Genomic DNA, 21,654 nt, shown 5'->3' with positions numbered 1-21,654 from the left:
AGACATTACAATTCTAGCTAGTTAATTGTCAACTCATTATTTTATGTTGTTTCTTATAATGTCTCTTGTTATGTTTTCTCTTTCATTTAATCCTTTTAAATTCTAGTTCCTGATAAGACTATTATTAATGCAATTGTTTTCACTCACTAGATGTGAATATCAGTAGTGGGAAGTACTCTTAGATGGTTAGGGGACTATCAGGAACATTTGTTCACATAAACCATGCCTTCAGGCATTGTTGAAAAAAAAAAGCATCAAATTTTGTGTGCAGAGACTTGGGTCCTAGTTTCAGCTCTTTCTGGTTCTTTGATTTGGGGCCAGCCACTTGGCTCCTCCCCTTTCATCTTTCGATCCCTGAGAACCTGTCTGAGCAGCATCCAGCATGGTGCTTATCTTCTAGTAAAATTTTTAATAAATATTTATTGTATTTGCATAATGGTTAGGGCATCAGTTCAGAATTTTGGAAACAAATGGGCCTTCACAGTCGTTTAGTGCCAGCCTAGGGTGTGTTTTGGCCAGTCAGCATTTGTTTGGTGGACGCTAATGATAGTGATCTAAGTAACACAACTTTTTGAAACTGAATTAGTTTTCAAACAAGATATATAGGTGCACAGTAGTATTATGACATTGGATTTATGCTTCCCTGGATTTACGTATGTAACACCAATTGACATTAATGGGGGTTGTACATAAATCAAGGGGAAAACAGACCTATTAGTATATGAAAACATTCTACTTTTAATATCCATCTGGTATGCTTTACTTCCCTGGGGGATATGTGTTTTTTATAAACCGAGTGCATACTTCTTTATCTGCGTGTTCTTTAATCAGCATTTGCGCTTTCTGCTTGCTAGTGTTAGTTTGAATACCTACTTAGACTGCAAATTCAATATTAATATTTTATTTTGGCAAATTTTTCAGATTCAGAAATTTGATCACCTGATATATAATAGTCTGAACCAACAGTAATCAGGGGTACTTTTGCTAAAATTTCTGTTTGTTGTTTGATCTTAAAAAAAAATTAGTCCTTTGAGATACACTCAGAAACAAGATATTTCTAATATTACAATAAAACTATTAATGAACCCACTACAAGGAAATGAAATCTTATCTTTTTGTGTCAGTGATGAGAGAGGAATATATAACTGGCCTCTAATTATCTGTAATTTTATGAGTTTTCTTTCATTTATGTTATCTATCTTCCTGTTGCATCCCATCTAGCACAATTATTCCTTTTGTATTAGTTTTCTGTAAATGGAGTTCTGAATGGTTTGAATTGTGAATTAACAATAATCATCATCCTCACATCCCTCCTCTTTACTTTCCTTCTCTTCCCCCACTTTCTCTCTTTTTTTCAGTAAAGGAAAAAAAGCCAGAGAGATTATTTTTTATTACTTAACAAAAGGAAAAGATATATGGTCTTTATAGGATTATCTATGAACAGTTAAGTAGTTATATCAGTACTGATATGTCTTTCCCTGTATATTAATATACAGAAGGCTAATAGTGCCCTCAGGGTTGTTTGAAAGTACCAAAAGTAACCAAAGATAAATTGAGGTGATATATATTTAAAAAGATATTTAAATTTTTTTTAAGTTTATTTACTTATTTTGAGAGAGAGAGAGAGAAAGAGAGAGGGAACAAGAGTGGGAGGGGCAGAGAGAAGGAAGGAGAGACAGAATCCCAAGCAGGCTATGCACCATCAGCGCAGAGCCCGATGTGGGGCTTGGACTCATGAACCTTGAGATCATGACCTGAGCCCAGATCGAATCAGAGGCTTAACCGACTGTGCCATCCAGGCGCCCCTAAAAAGATACTTTTGTGAGACTTAACTGTATATTCAGGAACAAGGCAGTATTAGGTAAAAGTGATTTATTTTTTATTTATTTATTTATTTTTTTAATTTTTTTTTTCAACATTTTTTATTTATTTTTGGGACAGAGAGAGACAGAGCATGAACGGGGGAGGGGCAGAGAGAGAGGGAGACACAGAATCGGAAACAGGCTCCAGGCTCCGAGCCATCAGCCCAGAGCCTGACGCGGGGCTCGAACTCACAGACCGCGAGATCGTGACCTGGCTGAAGTCGGACGCTTAACCGACTGCGCCACCCAGGCGCCCCAAAAGTGATTTAATTTAAAGAAATGAATTTTCAACATTGGACTTTATGTTTTCAAGTTCCAAAAAGGCCTTTAAATACAGAGGGGAGGGGTTCAGTTCTTCTTGGCTGCTGCTTTTTTCATGGCTGCCAGGATGTTGCTCAGCTCCTCTCCCTTCCTCTGGGTACTGTTGTGTGTCCCTGCCCTTTTCTTGAGGAACTTGAGGGTGAGCTTGACCTTAGAGACCTTGAGCAGCTCTGTGGCTCGGACACTAAGTCCTATGGGGCGAAGCTGCACACCTCTCTGATCATGTCCTGCATGTACTTGATGTGCTTGGTGAGGTGCCCATGGTGGTGGCTGTGCCTCAGCTTGTTCTTGTTCTTGTTCTTGGTCACCTTGTGGCCCTTTTTGAGGCCCATGGTGTTAGGGTAGCACAGAGCAATGGCTGCTGCTCCTCTGTGGCTTCCTTGGCAGAAGGAACATTAGACTTTAAATGGATTCAAATATATTGTCACTGTACCTGGGAATCATTAGTAGAATGTTGTACAGTAAAATCAGCAGATATTTATCTTCACTATTTTCCCTGATGGACCACCCTATATTATTATTATTTTTAAGTTTCCTTTTATATGATATCTAAATCTCTTATAGCAAGATATTAGATTCAGGGAAATCCAACCACCCCTCCCATCCAAATACTGATTCTCTGCCTCCTTCTGCCCCTATGTATTACTGGCTTCTATCCAGCACTTAATATGCTTGGTCAGTTGATTCCCCAGTTAGAATGATGGCCTCAGAGGCCATTCTTAGAGATGTTTTTTTTCCCATGAAAGTGATAACTTTTCATGGGCCATCTCCCTCTGTCTTTTATCCCACCTTTGTGATTCAAGGTAAAGGTATGTAAGAGAATCAGCTCTTGCTAGTGAGGCCATGGACTCAAGAAAGCTATAGGTCCTGTTCTTTATGATCTAATGTATCAACTTCTTATCTGACACATTACATAAAATGAATCTTCCAAATGTAATTATCTGTATTTTTTATTTTGTTTTTGTCCTATCCCATTCTGAGACCTTCAGAGTATCTCCTTTGTCTATCTGGTTGAGACTTCTCACTCTGGCATTCAAAGATCTCTGAAGAGTTGAAACCAGGTCCTTCTAATCTTAACTTCCACTTCTGAAAAATATTCATGCCAGTCAAGTTAACCTATTTTCTTAACAAAAACACAACACTTTATTGGTGTATAATTTGCATACTGCAGAATTCACCCATTGGAAATGTACCATATGATGAATTTTAATGTGTTTATAGAGTTGGGCAAACATTGCTCCAGTCTAGTTTTAGAACATGGCCATTATCCCCCAAAGCTCCCCTGTTCCCACTTACACTTAATCCCCTCATCTACCCCTAACACCAAGAAACTACTAATCTAATTTTTGTCTTTTTACATTGGCCTTTTCTGGATATTTAATATAATTAGAATCATACAATAAGTAGTCTTTTGGATCTGAGTTCTTTTACCTAACATTAAATACTGTTGAGGTTCATCCATGTTGTAGAACATGTCAGGAGTTTGTTCCTTTTTATTGCTGAATAATATTTCATTGTGTGGATACACCACATTTGTTTTTATCAGTTAGTAGATATGTGGATTGTTTTCAGTTTTGACCAATAAATGAATAATGCCGCTATGAACATTTATTGCACATCTTTATGCGGACATATGTTTTATTTTCTCTTGGTAGCTTACTGGGAGTAGAACTGCAGGGTCATATGGTAAATTTATGCTTAACTTCTTATGACATACTTTTTCCTCAGTGTTGTATCATTTTATATTCCCATCAGCAGTGTATGAGGGTTCCTTCATCTTCTTTGAGATTGGTCCTTCACTTGATCCTTTTGAACTTCCACTAGGTTCTGGAAAAATAACTTATTTGTCATTTATCCTGGAGTTACATGTTTGATCTCTCCCTCTCTCCGTTCCTTTCCTATAGCCTATAAACATGCTGAAGTTTATCCTGATACAGACCTGCTTCCTGCAACTTTTCTTTGTGTTTCTCTTCTAGATGTAACCCATTTTTTCTTTTCTCCCTTTGCACACTTGTCTCATCAGAACCTGTCTACTTTTTATTTTCTCTATTCTCTCATCTTCCACTTTATTTATCTGTCTACTTTTTTTAATTTTGTTGAAAAACCCATGTAATAACTCTACTAACAAATTTTTAAGCATACAGTTTAGTTTTGTTGACAGTATGCACCTTGTTATATGGCATATCTATAGAATTTTTTTCATTTTGCATGACTGAAACTCTTGACACACTGCACAGGACCTTCCCATTCTACCCTATCCTGCTTCTACCCTTGGCAACCACCATTCTACTTTCTGCTTCTATGAGTTTGATTACTTTAGATATCTCATATAAGTGGAATCATGTAGTACTTGTCCTTCTGTGATTAACTTACTTCACTTAGCATAATTTCCTCAAAGTTCATCCATGTTGTTGCAAATGGCAGAATTTCCTTCTTTTTTCATGGCTGAATAACACTACATTGTATATACATATACCACATTTTTTTTATCCATTCTTCTGTTCACAGACATTTAGATTATTTCCACATCTTGGCTATTGTGAATAATGCTGCAATGAATATAGGAATGCAGGTATCTCTTTGAAATCATGATTTAAATTCTTTTGGGTACTTAAAAGTAGGATTACTGGATCATATTGTAGTTTTATTTTAAATCTTTTGAGGAACTTCAATGCTGTTTTCCATAATGACTGTACCATTTACATCTGACCAAAGTGTACAAGTGTTTAGATTTCTCTATACCTTTTGGTCCTACTTTTAAGTATCCAAAATAATTTAAACCATGATTTCAAAGAGATACCTGCGCCCTTTCTGTTTTGGTAATGGCACTCCTAATAGGTATTATTATCAGATTTTAGGAGTTCCTTATATATTTTGGATATTAACCCCTTGCTTATATATATATATATAATATAATTATATATTATATATATATATATATATATTTTTTTTTTTTCCCCTTCCATTCCGTAGGTTGCCTTTTCACTCTGTTGATTATTTCCTTTGCTGTGAAGAAGCTTTTTCATTTGATGTAGTCCCACTTGTCTATTTTTGCTTTTGTTATCTATGCTATTGGTGTTATATCCAGGAAATCATTGCCAAGGTCAATATTACGATAGGGAATACATTGACTCTGTAGATTACTTTGGGTAGTATGGACATTTTAACAATATTAAGCCTTCTAATCCATGAACATGGGATGTCTTTCCAATTCTTTGTCTTTAATTATCCATCTACTTTTAATGTGGTTTTTGCCTCTACTACTGTCACCTCTGACCTGCTGATTTGTTAAATATTTTTTTTGGTTATAATATTACATGGTCTTTCTACCATGTTTAGCTTTGTTGTCCAATCTTACTTTTTTGAAAACATTCCTGGCTGCCTTAAATGTATAGCCATTCATATAACTCTTTCTTCTTTGCCCTCTTCATTGGCTACCCTTCCTTTTCCTACCTTTAAATGTTGATGTGCCATCTGACCTGCTGCTCTTCTCTCTTCACATGCTCTGTCCAGATGATTTCCATATGATTCATATGTTCCCTTATGGGACATGTTAGTGTTTACTCATGTTTAAAGTCCTATGTTAGACATTGTGAGGGGAGAGGTGATAAAAATTAACCAAGATAGTCTCTACCTATTCTCATAATCAATTAGTATATATTTCAACTAGATTATCCCATCTCATCATATAAAAAATGCTCATAACTCATTTAATTGATTGCACATACCACTGATGGGTCATGAGTCATTGTTTGGGAAGCCTTGAGGATAGAGTAGAAAACAGGTCTGAGGACTGAGCCTGGTGGTCTTCCAACATTTAAAGCCCATTAAGTATTGCTCATCCCTCCAGTGAATGGTGTAGACAAAATACTATTTAAAATTCTTTTGTTGGGGCACCTGGGTGGCTCAGTTGGTTGGGCGTCCAACTTCAGCTCAGGTCATGATCACACGGCTTGTGAGTTCGAGCCCCACATTGGGCTCTGTGCTGACAGCTCATAGCCTGGAGCCTGCTTCAGATTCTGGTTTCTGTGTCTCCCTCTTTCCGCCCCTCCTCTGCTCACACTCTGTCTCTCAAAAATGAATGAACATTAAAAAAAAATTTAAATTCTTTTGTCTATCTTAAAAAATACATATAATCTGACTTCTTTCTTTCTGTTTGATTTTGGGATGCTATTTTCTGTTTTTTTCTTTTCCTGATTTGTAATATCTACACTCATTCCTAATTTGCTGGTTCTAGAGGTTTAGCAAACAGGTTACCAAAGTTTTTTTGGTATATATATTAATAAAAGTGAGTGCTAAGCAGAGGCCTAAACTTCTTGTTAGTGCTTTATGTGAATTTGTTGTAGGACATGGGCTTTTAGACATGGACTCTATTTTGGGAGGTCAGGCATATTTTTCTCTTACTCTGTCTACTATCCCCTCATACTTTTTTAAAAAATATTTTATTTGTTTTAAGTTATCTCTACACCCAACATGAGTCTCAAACTTACAACGTTGAGATCGAGTCACACGCTGTACTGACTGAGCCAGCCAGGTGCCCCCTCCCTCCATAATTCTTATTATTGTTTTCGATGGATGACATTACTAGAGAATTGAGATCTAGATAGCTAACATTTTACTGAATGTACACACTTTCACACACATCTGTATACATACACACATTCTTTTAGCTTGTTGCAAAGTTTTCACACAGAAAATAAACTGAAAGCAATTTCAGTGATACTTCGCTACTATCATAATGACATTTTTTGCTGGTTCTGAATAAATAAATATCGCTTGCTCTAAAATTCTAGTCAGAAAAAATTTTATGCTGTGTTTAATAACATAGCATTAATATAAAATTTGATACTTGATTTAGTTGACATGGGATGAAATAAGTTATAACAACCTAGAGCCACATGTATATATTCTATACTAACCAAGTTGCCCACTCTTGAGAATTTCTTCTTCCATTTATGAATAATTCCTACTGATTGACAATGAATTGAATCTTTTCTCCTTCAAGCCACTATTATTTTGGAAATTTCCTTTGAAATAAGAGAGCCGGGTACATAAATAATCTGGCTCAGAATATCCGAATTGCTTTTAAGCTTCAGGCAAGCTAAAGGCAATATTTGATGATGAAGCTGTTTTTATTTGTACTTTTTGAGTAGAGTGAAGGCATATAGAGAGTGCCTTTGACATTTATACCATTTAGGTAGTTCAAAACATCACATATTTAAAAGAAGACTTGTGTTGGCACATTTTTAATTTAGAAAAGAAGATAAAATTATATAGGAGGTTAAATTTGGGTTGTGCACATGTGGAAGTGAACCACAGAAGAATTAAAAAAATTTTTTTTTGCCATATATACCTCTGGTATAATGCAGGCCCTATGTATACATAAGGGAATAATTAAATACAGAAATGGAACCTACTTGTTAGCCAGAAAGTATGCCTGGAACATGTGGATAAGCTTGGATATTTGTCTAATGTTAATTGGAATATTGGTTTTCGGTTGAAGATGCCAAATCTTCAGAAAAGTAATTGGATTTAGCTTCCTATTTAGCAAACTACTTCAAATCCCTGAAGTATCCCACATCCGAAACTAATTTTTCTTGATTGTATCAAGCTTGGTCATGAACAGAACAAGGGTTGACATAGTTTTTTAATATTTAAAATATTTCTTGACAAGGTTTCAACACTGTTGCTTGTCCACAAACCTTGTTAGGTTCGCTAACAACAGATGAAATCTTAAATTGTATGGAATCAGTTTTACAACTTTGCAAAACGGTATTCTTGAAATAGTCCATTATATTCTTTTTTCCTATACATTTAAATTTAAACTCAGATTTTGATCAGATTTCAGGAAACAACACAAAATGGTATCTTGCTTATTACTTTTCATATAAACTTATATGTGTGCTTAATATAACTGCATTAGATTCAGCCTAGGAAATGTATTTTGTGGTGATTCTTAAGTCTTGAAAGTGTTATTCAGACTACAAGTGTTTAATGTGGTGTGTCAGAATATTTGAAAATAGTTAAAAAACTTCAGATAGAATAGGATATTTGATCATTGAAATTCAGGAATTAAAAGATTCAATTTAGGAGGTTACTCTATAAAATTTTTATTGAGCAACTAGTATGTATGGGTTTCTTTGTGATTGGAAGATGTATGTAAAGATGTTTATGATAATGGCTGATAACCTCAAGGAACATGACTCTTTTATAGCAATGATAATTATCAAGATAGATACTATCTTTTAGTCTAGTCTTTGCATTGAGGATGATGAATATTTGAAAAGATACAAAGTGCTTAAGTGAAATATGGGCAGATATACAATGTATATTATATATATAATATGTATGAGGTATATAATTTTTAATTAAAATGTATTATCATTGAAAATCACTTTAATTGATATGAAGAATAATGAATAAGAGCTATAATAATTCAACAATAGATTATTTTAATGAATTTTTGTACTAGGACCCATCTTGTTAGAAAAAATTTATAGCCATGCTTCATTTGTCTTCCAGGACCTCAAACTTACTTAGCAGATAAGTGCTATACATGTCAGTTGAAGTGGATTTTCCATCTGTTTTTTAGTCTGTTTCCAGGATAAAAGTAACTACCAGACCTAATGTTGTTCACTTGTGCCCCATTGCCTAGCACAGAGCCTGGTGTGGTGCATAGTAGGTGCTCAATATATTATTTCTTGAACTCGAGGGTCCTGCCCCAGGGTTAGCTGGCATTTCTTCTGGGAGCTTCTGAAGCATGCATTATGTCTCTGGCAAAAACTTTCTCTGGGAACAGGATATTATTTTGCTAATGAGATACACACTTTACAACTTGTCTATTTAGACCTGTGTTTATCATTCCCTCCTGGAGTTGAGTGGTCATTGCAGGTACTGTGGGCAATGCTCCTAATCCTCCTTTGCTATGATTGTGTTTTAACTATTGAGTTGTTTCAGGACTCTGTTTTGTCACTGTGGAATTTTTATGATCTCTTTGTACTTAAAAAGCAATTATCATCTTGGAACAAAAATGGGCTGTATCATCATTTCTGGTGTTAAGTTACAAGTGTTTGAAAGGTTTATGGTGTATATCATTTGAGGTAAATTATTTTTTATATTCTAGTTTGGTTTACAGTTCTTTTTTAAAAGTGTTTTTCATGAACCTAAATCATTGGTTCCGATGAAGTACTTCATCTTTTCAAATTTTCATTTCTAGTTTGATAGCATTCTCAATTTTGGCTCTTATTCTTAAAATAAAAATTATTTGCCATAAAGTTTTGACAGCTGATGACTATAGTGTTTGACATAGTTTAATAGGGGGTATTAGGAAGTAATTGGATACCTAATATCTAGAAAAAGCTCATTTATTTTTTACTTTTAATTAGTTCTTCTGGAATCCTCATAGTCAACACTAGGTTATGAGCTAAATGACAGTTCCTTTAGCCTCCATTCAAGTACACGTCCAGATACAATATGTCTCTAGTAAATGCATGGAGATTCAGGTGTTCATCCCTACAACTCTTGGTGCCTGAGAAAACTTACAGGGTCACTTCTACTCTCAGCCATTATAAATTTCAGCTTTGGCAAGATGGAGAGTCCGCTGGGACCATGAATGATGACTGAGTTAATCATTTCCCTTGTTAAGACTTAGGTTGAGTTTAATTTTTCGTTTTGAACTTTTTTCTCCCTAAATTAAAATTTTTTTCTTTTTTTTAATATATTTATTTATTAAAAAAATTTTTTTTAACATTTATTTATTTTTGAGACAGAGAGAGAGAGAGAGCATGAACAGGGGAGGGTCAGAGGAAGAGGGAGACACAGAATCTGAAACAGGCTCCAGGCTCTGAGCTGTCAGCACAGAGCCTGACGCGGGGCTCGAACCCACAGACCGCGAGATCATGACCTGAGCCGAAGTCGGACGCTTAACCGACTGAGCCACCCAGGCGCCCCTAAAAATTTTTTTCTTAAGAGAGACTTCCATAATAGTAATTACCAGCTCAAATAATAGGAACTTTTTTTTTTAAGTTTACTTATTTATTTTGAGAGAGAGAAAGAGAGAGTGTGTGTATGCCTATACATGCAGGGTGGAGGAACAGAGAGAGATGAAGAGAGAATCCCAAGAAGGCTCTGCACTGTCAGCATGGAGCCGGACTTGAGGCTTGATCTCAGGACCATGAAATCATTACCTGAGCCAGAAATTAGTCAGACACTTAAGTGACTGAGCCAGGAATAGGAACATTTTTAAGGCTTTAATCTAAATGACCAAACCACAAATTGCTAATTTTGTGAATGAATAGTGCCACCAGCAGCATAGAATGTACAAAGGTGCTTCTTTAATTTTTCCTTGACAATATCTTCCCTAGTAAGTATGTCAGGATCACTGTTTGCAGGGCACTTTACAGAGGATCTGCAAAAGAATGTGTCTACATAGTCCTGTCTTAGAAGACCTCCCAGTCCAATTAGAGAGAGCAAAGAATTGCATATGAAAACAAATATGGAATACTGTCATGAATCCCTAAAGACAGGGGCTGGCCATTGGCCTCTTGCTTACAGCGAATTAAAAACCAAACCCAACAAAACCCAGCTTCTCCGAGTGGACTGAGAAGGAGGCAGCACGTGAGTACCCCTGCAATCTTACCTCATTTTGGGACTTAGATCAATTAGTAGGAATTTTTCTGACTGCTTCAGGCTTACAAATCTCTCCATTTGCTAGGAAAGACAAAAGAGAGAAAGGAGAAAATGACTGAAAAGGGGTAAGCAAAGACTGGCTTTTAATTGGATTATATAGTGAAGTGAATTTAAATTATACACATAAAGAAAATTTTTGCGAAAGTCTGTTTTAAAACAATCGTAAATAATTTCATTTTATGTACCTTTAGAAAAAAAAGGTAATGGGGCGCCTGGGTGGCTCAGTCGGTTAAGCGGCCGACTTCGGCTCAGGTCATGATCTCGTGGTCCGTGAGTTTGAGCCCCGCGTCAGGTTCTGTGCTGACAGCTCAGAGCCTGGAGCCTGTTTCAGATTCTGTGTCTCCCTCTCTCTGACCCTCCCCTGTTCATGCTCTGTCTCTGTCTCAAAAATAAATAAACGTTAAAAAAAAAAATTAAAAAAAAAAGAAAAAAAGGTAAGAATTGCATTAAATAATTTACTATCATGGTGGAAAATTTGCAAAATTCAAGCAAATGCAAAACACAAAAATTAAAATGAAAAACACCCATAATTCCTTGTGAACATTCATTCTTCTTTCTCTTTTTCTGTGGGTATACATGCATTATTTTAAAAATTGATATCATTATATAAAAGATGCACCTGTAGTTTTTTTTTTTTTCCTCTTCATTTCATTTTAGGAATACTTTTCATGTTATTATAAATATCATTATAACATCTTATTTAATGTTACAGAATGGCTATGTCATAATCAGTTTAACATACTTTTTAGTGTTAGATAATTTGGTTGCTTTGAAGATCTTATTTCTACAAATAATGCTGCAGTAAATATATTTGGAGGTAAAAATTGGTCCATCCATGACCATTTCCTCAGCATAGATTTCCACATATGGAATTGCTGGGCCAAGGTCCATATGTATTTGTAAAGACTTCTAAGACATGCTTCCCCTCAGGAAGGTTGTATCTGTTTACTATCTCCCAAGCAGCACATGAGGAAGTCCATGGACACTGGGAATTGTCATTAAAAAAACAAAAACTGTTTTCCAGTTTTATAGATAAAAATAGTGTCCTATATATATTTTGGTGTGAGTCTGTAGTGTGGTTAGGCCTTGGTCCTAATCTTTGTCAACATTTTGGATGAACTAATTCTTCTTTTGTGTCTAATGTTGGATGTGGTGATTAAAGCACAAGACCCCCATTCAAATTCCCAGTTTCTCAGTTATTTTATGTATTTTATTATTTTTTATTTATTTTTTAAAGTTTTATTGATTTGAGAGAGAGCCCATGCTTATATATGTGAGAGAGAGAGAGAGAGAGAGGAAGAGAGAGAATCCCAAGCAGGCCATATGCTATTAGCATGGAGCCCAACATGGGGCTTGAACCCATGAACCGCGAGATCATGATCTGAGCTGAAATCATTAACTGACTGAGCCACTCAGGCACCCCCTTAGTGATTTTGTATAGTTTGTTTCTGGGCTTTGTTGTGGCATCTTCTTTTATACATGATTTCTGAACTTAAAGGAATATGGGGAAAACTGCGGTTCTCGGCTTGCTAGATTTCTTCTTCCCTTTGGCTCTTAACTACAGCACTTTATAATGGAACATTTAAAAAAAACCTTATTTTTACTTCAGATTGTGACTTTTATTTTTTTTTATTTTTTAAATTTTTTAAATTAAAAAAAAATTTTTTAATGTTTATTTATTTTTGAGACAGAGAGAGAAAGAGCATGAATGGGGGAGGGGCAGAGAGAGAGGGAGACACAGAATCGGAAGCAGGCTCCAGGCTCTGAGCCATCAGCCCAGAGCCCGATGCGGGGCTCGAACTCACAGACTGCGAGATCATGACCTGAGCTGAAGTCAGATGCTTAACTGACTGAGCCACCCAGGCGACCCCAGATTGTGACTTTTAAGTCCATCTGCTTCATAGATTTGCCTTAGACTTTGTCTCTTTTCCTCTCATTCTTAGAAGCCCACTATCACAGCCATTGGTTTTCCAGAATGGCTTCAGTGGAACCCCAGGGCTTCAGTGGAGTTCCTTGGGCCATCAGATAAAGGGTGGAAGGTCCGCTGGAGTACCTCAGTTTACTTTTGGTAGGAATTGGGCTTCACTTAGGATTTCAGTTCTTTAAAAGTTTGAAAACTGTTGCCCCAGTTATTATAGTTTTTCCAACCTAGAAGTGTTCTTTGAGACCCTTTGTAGTTTTGCTTAAATACTCACAGGGAAGTGGAGTGTTCTCTTCCATTTTTTCTCTTTTGCCTTTAGTTACAGCAAAGGAATAAATCATTTTCATCTTCTTGATTAGGCAGTAGCCATGGCTATTTTTTATTAAAATGTTTATTGCCAAAATTAAAAACTAAGAGATTTTACATTTAAACACTTGACTTTGGTTCCTCTTGAAAGGAAGTCCTAGCCACACTGGGCCTGCGTTTCCTCCTTGGTGTCTATCTGGCTGACCTCTCAATGGGAGTCCTTGCCTTTTGCCTGGTAGCCTCCCTCTCTGGCATTGTGTCCTGACACTAAGCCCATAGGTCGGTTACTTTTCATCACATTTCTGCTGCTTTCTTTTTTTTCTTCATGTTTATAAAGTTAAAAGGAAATAGAAATTGTTATTTTACCCACATTTATAAAAATTAGAAGAATAAATGAGAGGCTGAGAAGTTATATACATTTTAGAGTTCAAAACACCATATAGTAACAATTCCAGGGGCTTGCTAAAAACTGTTGCCTGAACACTATAGTCATTTATTCATTCAACAAATATTATTTGACTACCTGCTATGTGCCACGTCACTGAGGTAGTTATCAAGTCTTTAGCAGTTCACAAGACAGTCATGGCCCCCCTTACTATGGAGTTTACAGTCTAGTGGACTTTGCAATGTTATTCCAAATCCATAGCTTATAAGCAGCAGGCAGGTACAAATGGCCATTCCAAATCACATGGAGGCAGAGGAAAAGGTAGCCAAATGGCTCCTTTTAGTGAGCAAAAAAAATGATGCTGAAGCCCCATTGTTCCTTTTTTCTTTTATGTGTATAGAAAAGAGGAGAGGCGTTTGCTTCCCTGATGCTCCTAGGTTTCCTGCTAGGAAATTCTGTCATTTATTTATACTTGCTTAATATTTATCAGGGACAGTAGGTGGGGGACTTAGGGATGGGTACAAAATGTGTTAGCAATGGTTACTCTCCTCAAGTGGTTTCTAGTCGATGTGGGAGATAAAATATGCACCCTAACAGCTTCAGTAGACACAGCAGTTTAAGTAGTTGTTAGATCTTGGGTCTAGTCCGCAACACTGTCTTAAACTTTTCCTGTGAGTAGTATGCTAACCCCCTGTAAGTCTCTTATTTTCTTGTAGTTTATCATTTCAAATGTACTGGTTCAGTTCCATTCTGGCACATAATGGGCTGTAAGACGTAAGAGTCTTTTGAGGACTGTTTTGTGACATTAACACAATTTATAGTATTGTCTCATTGGGAAAATTCTTTCTTTGGGTTTAAATACTCTACTAATAAACATACTTTTGGCATATTATAATTAATTTAAGTTGGATACTTCCCATTTTTAGAATTTTATATTCCAGTATTCATAACATTGCAACTGGCCTTAGTCATTTAGTTCAACTGTCTCAATTGGGTATAGCAACACTTTCATTTGCACTAGCAAATAATTTTTATCTCTTATGCCAATTCTGAACAATTGGTGGCTGCTGCCTAAAATGCTAACTGGATAAGGATTCTGAGGTTCAGGCTCTTATTCAGGCTCTAAGGCAAATGTTTCCATAACTGTTTAACAGGGTCAGTCAAGGGGATGGGAATTAAGAATGTTTTATTATATGGCTGACTACAAGAAAGGAGATTTTTGGGCCCCTGGGTGGCTCAGTCGGTTGAGTGTCCAACTTCAGCTCAGGTCATGATCTCATAGCTTGTGGGTTCGAGCCCCTCATCAGGCTCTGTGCTGACAGCTAGAGCCTGGAGCCTCCTTCAGATTCTGTGTCTCCCCTCTTTACCCCTCCCTCGTTCATGCTTTGTCTCTCTCTGTCTCTCAAAAATAAATAAATGTTAAAAAAAATTAAAAAAAAAAAGAAAGGAGATTTTCTGGCTAATTAGAGTGGGTTTTCACTGTCAACCTTTAGGAAAAAGTCTTAGTATTTTGTCTTTCTAATGGCCAGTCTTTCATCTAGCCAAAATCTTTAGGCACTTCACCAAAGAATTAAAGCCCAGAAGAGAGAGCCTATAATGAAGTTAGATGGAAATAGTGTTTCTTCTGACCTGTGTTCACTGCTCGAGTTTGGGCACTTTCCTCTTTACCAACAGTGAAGCTCAAGTTGGTTGAGACTATCTCTGGCATATGCAACTACTAGGTTTTAGGTCCTGTGAAGACAGGAACCTATCTATCGTGTTTACTCTGTAAAGCATAACGCCTGGCCTAAGGTAGGTAACTCAAAGTTTATAGAGTGAATAAATGAATATGGTCCCTGACATCTTTGAAGGAAACTTAAGATTAGCTCTTAGTGCTCTTGAAAGTTACATGGCATTGGTTCCTCTGGTGCTTAAGCAAGTTTTTGATTACAAATGTAGTCAGCAGAAGGATGATGGATATATTTTCACTCCTGATTATAATGAATAAGAACTGACCATGTCACTGACCCTCTCCCTTGAGAGACAGTGTGGCCAGTGTGGCACAGTGACTTATTGCAATGCAGTTCTGAAGCTTGGGCACGTACTCCATCCATTCCTCTTTTGTCAAGCTTTGGAGCTAGGTCATGGGGACCTTTCCACAGTTGAAACCATTTCGCTCAATTAATTGGATGAAAACAAAGGCTGGCCCCATGCCCTGTAGTTATTGCTTTACAGGCAATAGGCACAGATTGAATTGCGGACTCCCTAGGTCCAGGACGGGAATGCTGTGGTGGCTTTGACGCTGTGGAGAGAGCTGAGTTTAAGAGGATCTTGTAGCCACCTTTCTGGTTGACTTAATAGGGGAGAAGGTAACCCTGCAGGAGAAGCTTTTCCCAGCATAGGGAAGTATTGAGAAATTCTGGGAACAAGCTAACAAAATTCCTGAAAGCTTTTTGATCTTTTCTTCTCCTTGAAAAAGAAACAACAAACAAAACATGCCAATCAGATGGCAGAATGCAGTCTTTCATGTCACAATGTGTCCATTTACTACAGCAGTTAGTAGGCCAATAATGCCTTTAGCTTGAAGTAGTTAACAAGCATACCTTGCAGTGTTACTTTTATTTTCTGCTCCCTGTAGCACTTAGCAAAATCCCATTATGCAATTGGGTATTATTAAATGTTAAAAAGTTAATTTGTTCTGCATTCCATTAAAATTGCACTTTTTTTTCATGCGCATTGGTCCTTACATCTTGTTTAAAACCTATAATTTAAGCTCACACCGTAGTAAAGTCTTAAGTAACCTTTGCCCTTGCTACCTTAATTATTCTTCATCACACACATTATTTCAGGAGGATTGTGGTAATGGGTTAACTTTTTGTTAGTTAATGAAAATATCTGTCATTTAAAAAGCAAAATGTGGCCTTGGAATTCTAATTAAAATTGTACATCAATAATGAAATAAAATGTACCTTTTATTAAGGAAAATGGATTGTAAAAGTGTTGCTTGCTTTCTTTTTGAGATAGCTATGCTTTTGTTAAGGCCAAACAATTGGTCAAACAATTGATGGGATTGGGTAACTTATTTCCATTTAAAATAATAAAATATTTGCTTTTTAAATGTAACAGATTTCCTATTAAGTTCATTGTCACCTTATATAAATATGCTTAGTAATTAGGATACAGTGATAAAATGCTGTGAAACTAGATCTTAATGGTGGTGTGACAAAAACTTCATTATTTTATTCTAAATATATTAGATAATTTTGGCGGAGTAGTTGCTTTTGCAAAGTTGTGAATAAATAATTTCAGGGATTGACATTTCTTGAGACCATGCTAAATATTTTTGTAGTACTTGGTGTCTTATTTGGCTTATTTTTTATTTCGTAACCAGCACATAACACTAAACATGACCAGGTGTAGAGAGAACATTAGTGACAATTGAAAGCTATACTCAGCAGTGGAGAATGTCTGACATCTGAAAACTTTAAGGATTACCTTGATTTTTTTAGCCTAGAGAATTTACATCCTTATGTCACATCCAAAACTAAAAAAAAAAAATTAGGGAGGTGGGCAGAGAAAGATATGAATAGTTCCTGAGAATAATGGATTTTTGGAGTTTAAGAAAGTTTTAGAAATTATGTTCAGTTACCCCATTTTACAAAAGAATTAAAAAAAAAAAAAGTCCAAAAGAAAGTATCTGAGATGGAATAAGAACTGGGGCCTCTGAGACAGTTTGATGGACTTGAAAGAGATTTTGGGGTCAAACAGACCTGGGTTTTAACCCTGACTTCTTTGTTAACCACTTGTGTGACCATAGGCAGATTATTGAAGCTCTCTGAGCCTCAGTTTCTTCTTCTGTAAAATGGGGATAATTTTCTGTTTTAGGAACATTGAGTGATTTTATGAGATACTGGGTTTGGAGAGCTGGTTTCAGGTTTGGCCTTTCTAAGTGGTCAGTTGATGGGGCTTTGCCAGGCCAATGTTTTTTCCTACAACACGGGCTTGTCTTATAGTAGGTCATTTATGCCAAACAAGATTGGTTGTTTTGGCCCTGAGGTGTAGGTTTGCAGCTGGCCCAGTACCAAACACTTGGGGGCACTAGAATGCATTCGGCTTTTAACCATACTATTGGAAGGTTTGGTCAGGGATCCACTCTGAGGCTGGTCCACGCTTTTTTTTCTGTGGCCTGTGGACTCCTGAATTTCCCTACTCTCATTTGATAGTGCAGCAGAGAAATCTGTAGAGAGGGAGATGATGTTGAGGAGGTCGTTGCTTTTTTTCTTTTCTTTTTTTTTTTCGCAAAAGAAATGTTCCATGGAAACTTTTCCTGTGAACCTTCTTCAAGAGATTTATGCAGATTATAAAGTCAAAAGACGGGTCATCCCAGACTTTTCTTTCCAGGCAAAGAGGCCAAAACATAATTTTAGCAGGTATTAGTAAAAATTGAGAAGCATTTTGTGTATGCTGGGATTCTTGCCAACATCTGTGTTTGCAACTCCCAAGACAGGGCTAAGGTGAAAGTTTTTCCTTACTGCCCTCAGAAGATTGTTGAAACAAGCCTGCCATGGTTCTTTTCCATTGCATCTGTGTTACTGAGGCCTCTCTGGACACTGTTTTGTGGAATCTCAGGCCAACACAAATTGATTTACTTTTCACCGAAAGAGCTTCATGCTGAATGTTGAATGCAGGTGTGTTTTGGAGAAGGCAGTAAAAGACTGAAAACAGGGATTGGTAGGTAGACAAATCAGGTGTAAGTTATTTGACTATTTCCCCACAAACTGCAAACTGCTCTAATTTGGCAAGCTGTTTTGTTTTGTTTTGTTTTGTTTTATTTTATGTAACAAATGATTCCACAGAATGTGAGTCCTGTTAGGTACATCTAGGGAATTTACAATATTGAAGATCTTTAAATTTGTTTATTAGAACAGTTGAGAAAAAAATCTGCCTCTTAGAGGGTGCAAGGTATATTCTTAAAAATAATCAACTATTGCTATTGTATGTACAGCCACTTATTGATATGTGAGCATGATGATCCTTGGTGTGTTGTTTGTGAACTATATCCCTTTTATTAGATAATGAACATTCTCATTTATCCATAGAAATGTGTAAAGTTCCATGAGGACATTTTAACCAGATATAGCAAACACCTAAGCATTCTTTATTGATCATTTTGTACAGAACACCAGAGAAAGTTCCAGCAGAGTGCAGCAAAAGCCAGTTATTGCAAAATATACTCTTGTCTTTCCTTAGTCAGTCTGGACTGTGGAGACATAGAGGAACTTCAGACTCAAAAAATGATGAAAACAAACAGTTGAGATCCTTGCTCCCCCATCCTAAGAGTAGTCCTGAAAAAAGAAAAACTTTCCCTAATTTACTCAGCAATACTGATCTTGAAGAAAGGACGTAGTGGTGGCTGAGGATAACCTTAAAGTTAGTGTGGCATAATTTTACTTTCTTTTTTTAAAAAAATATAGCTTTAAAACAACCACACATAGTACATATCAGAATTCTTCGTTAGAAAATATAGGTAAGTAAAGAAAAGGAAATAAAAATAAAAATTATCCTAATTCTACCACCCAAGAAGAAATCCTTTTTTAAATTTAGTATATATGCTTCCAGATTTTGAATGTATTTTAAAAAATGTTTATTTACTTGTTTTTTGAAAGAGAGAGGGAGAGAGCAAGCATGCAAGCCTGAGTAGAGGAGGGGCAGAGAGAGAGAGGAAAGAATCCTAAGCAGGCTCTGCTCTGTCAGCGCAGAGCCTGATGCAGGATTCGATCTCACAAACCATGAGATCATGACCTGTGCCGAGATCAAGAGTCAGACACTTAACTGACTGAGCCACCCAGGTGCCCCAAATTTTGAATGTATTGTATTATGTGTAAATATAAATAAAGAATAGAAATATTTAAAAATAGGGTCATAAGGTACATGCTATTTGGAAAGTTCTTTTTTCCTTGTCAAAATGAATCGTTAACATGTTCCATGTCAACATATGTAGTTATAGCTGCTATAGCTTATAATAAATACAGTTACTCTAGCTGCTAATTTCAATAACATTTGTGTGGTATGTTTCTGCCTTTCAAGAAATGTGGCATACTGTTTCATAGTAACAAGTAAGTGATTCATTTCACTTTGTGAATAAATATTATTCTGATGCAGACCACTGTATATTTGATGTGTACCACAAAGAATAAATATTTACTATTGCAGATTAGCTGATTTTTCTTTCTGTTGGTGATTTACTTTAAGAAGCTTCTCATTCTAACTTGCAGGCCATTTTTAGAGCGAGTGATATTTTTTACTAGAGTGTGATTACATGGTGATAATACCTTAAATTTGGTGATTTTTAAAGTATTGGTTAAGTAGTAAAATAGATGCCTGACTTTTCTTGCTTTCTGTCTACCAAAATTTTATTACTTTTGACTATCCTGTTTAAATTCCTAATTTGAAAGAATACTTCATGTTCACAATATAGCTTTTCAAGAAGCATAAAAGATTGTATTTGGCTTTCTGCAAAGAGAAAGGAGCTGATTACCAGAGAAAGAGCGATCAAGGTTTAAAAAAATGTAACTAATAAATGTATGAAGAGAAGTTAGGGTGACCCAGTCAAGGACCCCTCCATCACAAGTTAGTGCTACTTCCCTCAACAGGCTAGGGCAGTGGTCACAATGAGTGCCTGACATCCTCATAATTTGTTGATTTAGGAGGCAGGGAGATCAGCAAAGTAGGAAACTATAGCCAGGTCAGAGAGATTTTGGAAGCCACCCACTGAGGGCCAGAGGGTTTAGCAGGCCTGGCTGTGGTATAAGACTGGATGCAAAAGCATAAGTGTGAATCTGGCTGCATTATAGAGAACATCTGCCTCTACTACTGGTGGGGGTGGGGTGGGGGGGTGGGGGGGTGGGTGGGGTGGTGGTGGACCAGCCCTGGGCCTGTAGGAACACAGAATGGGAGGTATTCAGAGTCAGGGCTTATGGGTTGGCATATCTGCTTCTTGTAGTTAGCAGGGGCTAAGATTAAGGGAGTCTTTTATATGGTGTATCAAGAATATACAAACGTAGAAAACAAACAAAGCATAGGAATACCTTGGATTGTTTTAGCAGCAGAGTTCAAAATCGGTAAACTTCAAAAATTATAGATGCCCTGGAAAATAAATTAAAGGGCTAGGGATAGTCACTTTAAAAGAATGAGTATATCAGGACATTTAGAAACCAACCTTAGGGGCACCTGGTGGCTCGGGGGGTTGAGCATCCAACTCTTGATTTTGGCTCAGGTAATGATCTCCCAGTTCATGAGTTCATTCCCTGCATTGGGCTCTTTGCTGAGCATGAAGCCTGTTGAGATTCTCTCTCTCCCCTTCTCTTTCTGTTCCTCCTCCACTTGTGCTTTTTCTCTCTCTCTCTCTCTCAAAATAAACAAATAAACTTAAAAAAAAAAAACACCCAACTTTAGTTTGTGCTCTCACTTAAAAGCTGAAACAAGTATTCTTTTAAGACTAATTGAGGCTCCCTTAAAAATCTTGTAATTGGGGTAAGCAGCCACCAGGGGGCAGCCATGACTTGGTTAAAATTACATGTCTGCATAGTATTTTCTCTGGTGAGAAAGTTAAAAGGACCACTTATTTCTTTTTTGAACTAAAGCAAATAAAAAGAAAATTCAATAAGTTTACAAAACTTAGAATTAGTTTCTTGACTTGGCTTAAAAGGCTCATTCTTTGACTTTTCAGATACTAAGTGGCATTTTTTGCTTCAGCCTCCAGCAAGTCCTTCTCTGACTTGACTTTACCTGATGATGACTTTTGTTTTCCTCATTACCTGGTATCTAGGAAACCACACACATACACCATGAATATGTATTATTTTTAGTTTATAATTCTTTTTGATTCTCTATGTGAAGAACAGGGGTGATAATATAGAGGAACAGAAGAAAACTCCTTGGCTTATCATTTCAAAAGAATAGAGAGAGGACTGCTCTCTGTTGTTAGAAAAAAGGGAACCATCCCTTTTCCAAAATGTAGTTTTCTCCTGCCAGCTAGATGCTACTTAAAACATACAGTGTTAGGGCACCTGGGTGGCTCAGTTAGTTAAGTGTCTGACTCTGGATTTCAGCTCAGGTCATGATCTCATGGCTCGTGGGTTTGAGCCCTGCATCGGGCTCTGCGTTGGCAGTATGGGGCCTGCTTGGGATTG

General features: G+C 36.7%; 1 protein-coding gene and 1 pseudogene across 9 annotated transcripts in view; one reads left to right on the top strand and one right to left on the bottom strand.

The window, feature by feature from the left end:
- Positions 1–21,654, top strand: part of BBS9 (Bardet-Biedl syndrome 9) — a 458,930-nt gene that overhangs the window by 261,788 nt on the left and 175,488 nt on the right. The gene's annotated exons all lie outside the window — the stretch shown is intronic.
- Positions 2,133–21,654, bottom strand: part of LOC131508320 (large ribosomal subunit protein eL36-like) — a 48,660-nt pseudogene continuing 29,138 nt past the window's right edge.

This window comes from Neofelis nebulosa, chromosome 4, assembly GCF_028018385.1.
Source record: "Neofelis nebulosa isolate mNeoNeb1 chromosome 4, mNeoNeb1.pri, whole genome shotgun sequence".
NCBI lineage: Eukaryota > Metazoa > Chordata > Mammalia > Carnivora > Felidae > Neofelis > Neofelis nebulosa.
The sequence above is the reverse complement of the archived record's forward strand: the minus strand, read 5'-3'. Positions and strand labels throughout refer to the sequence as shown.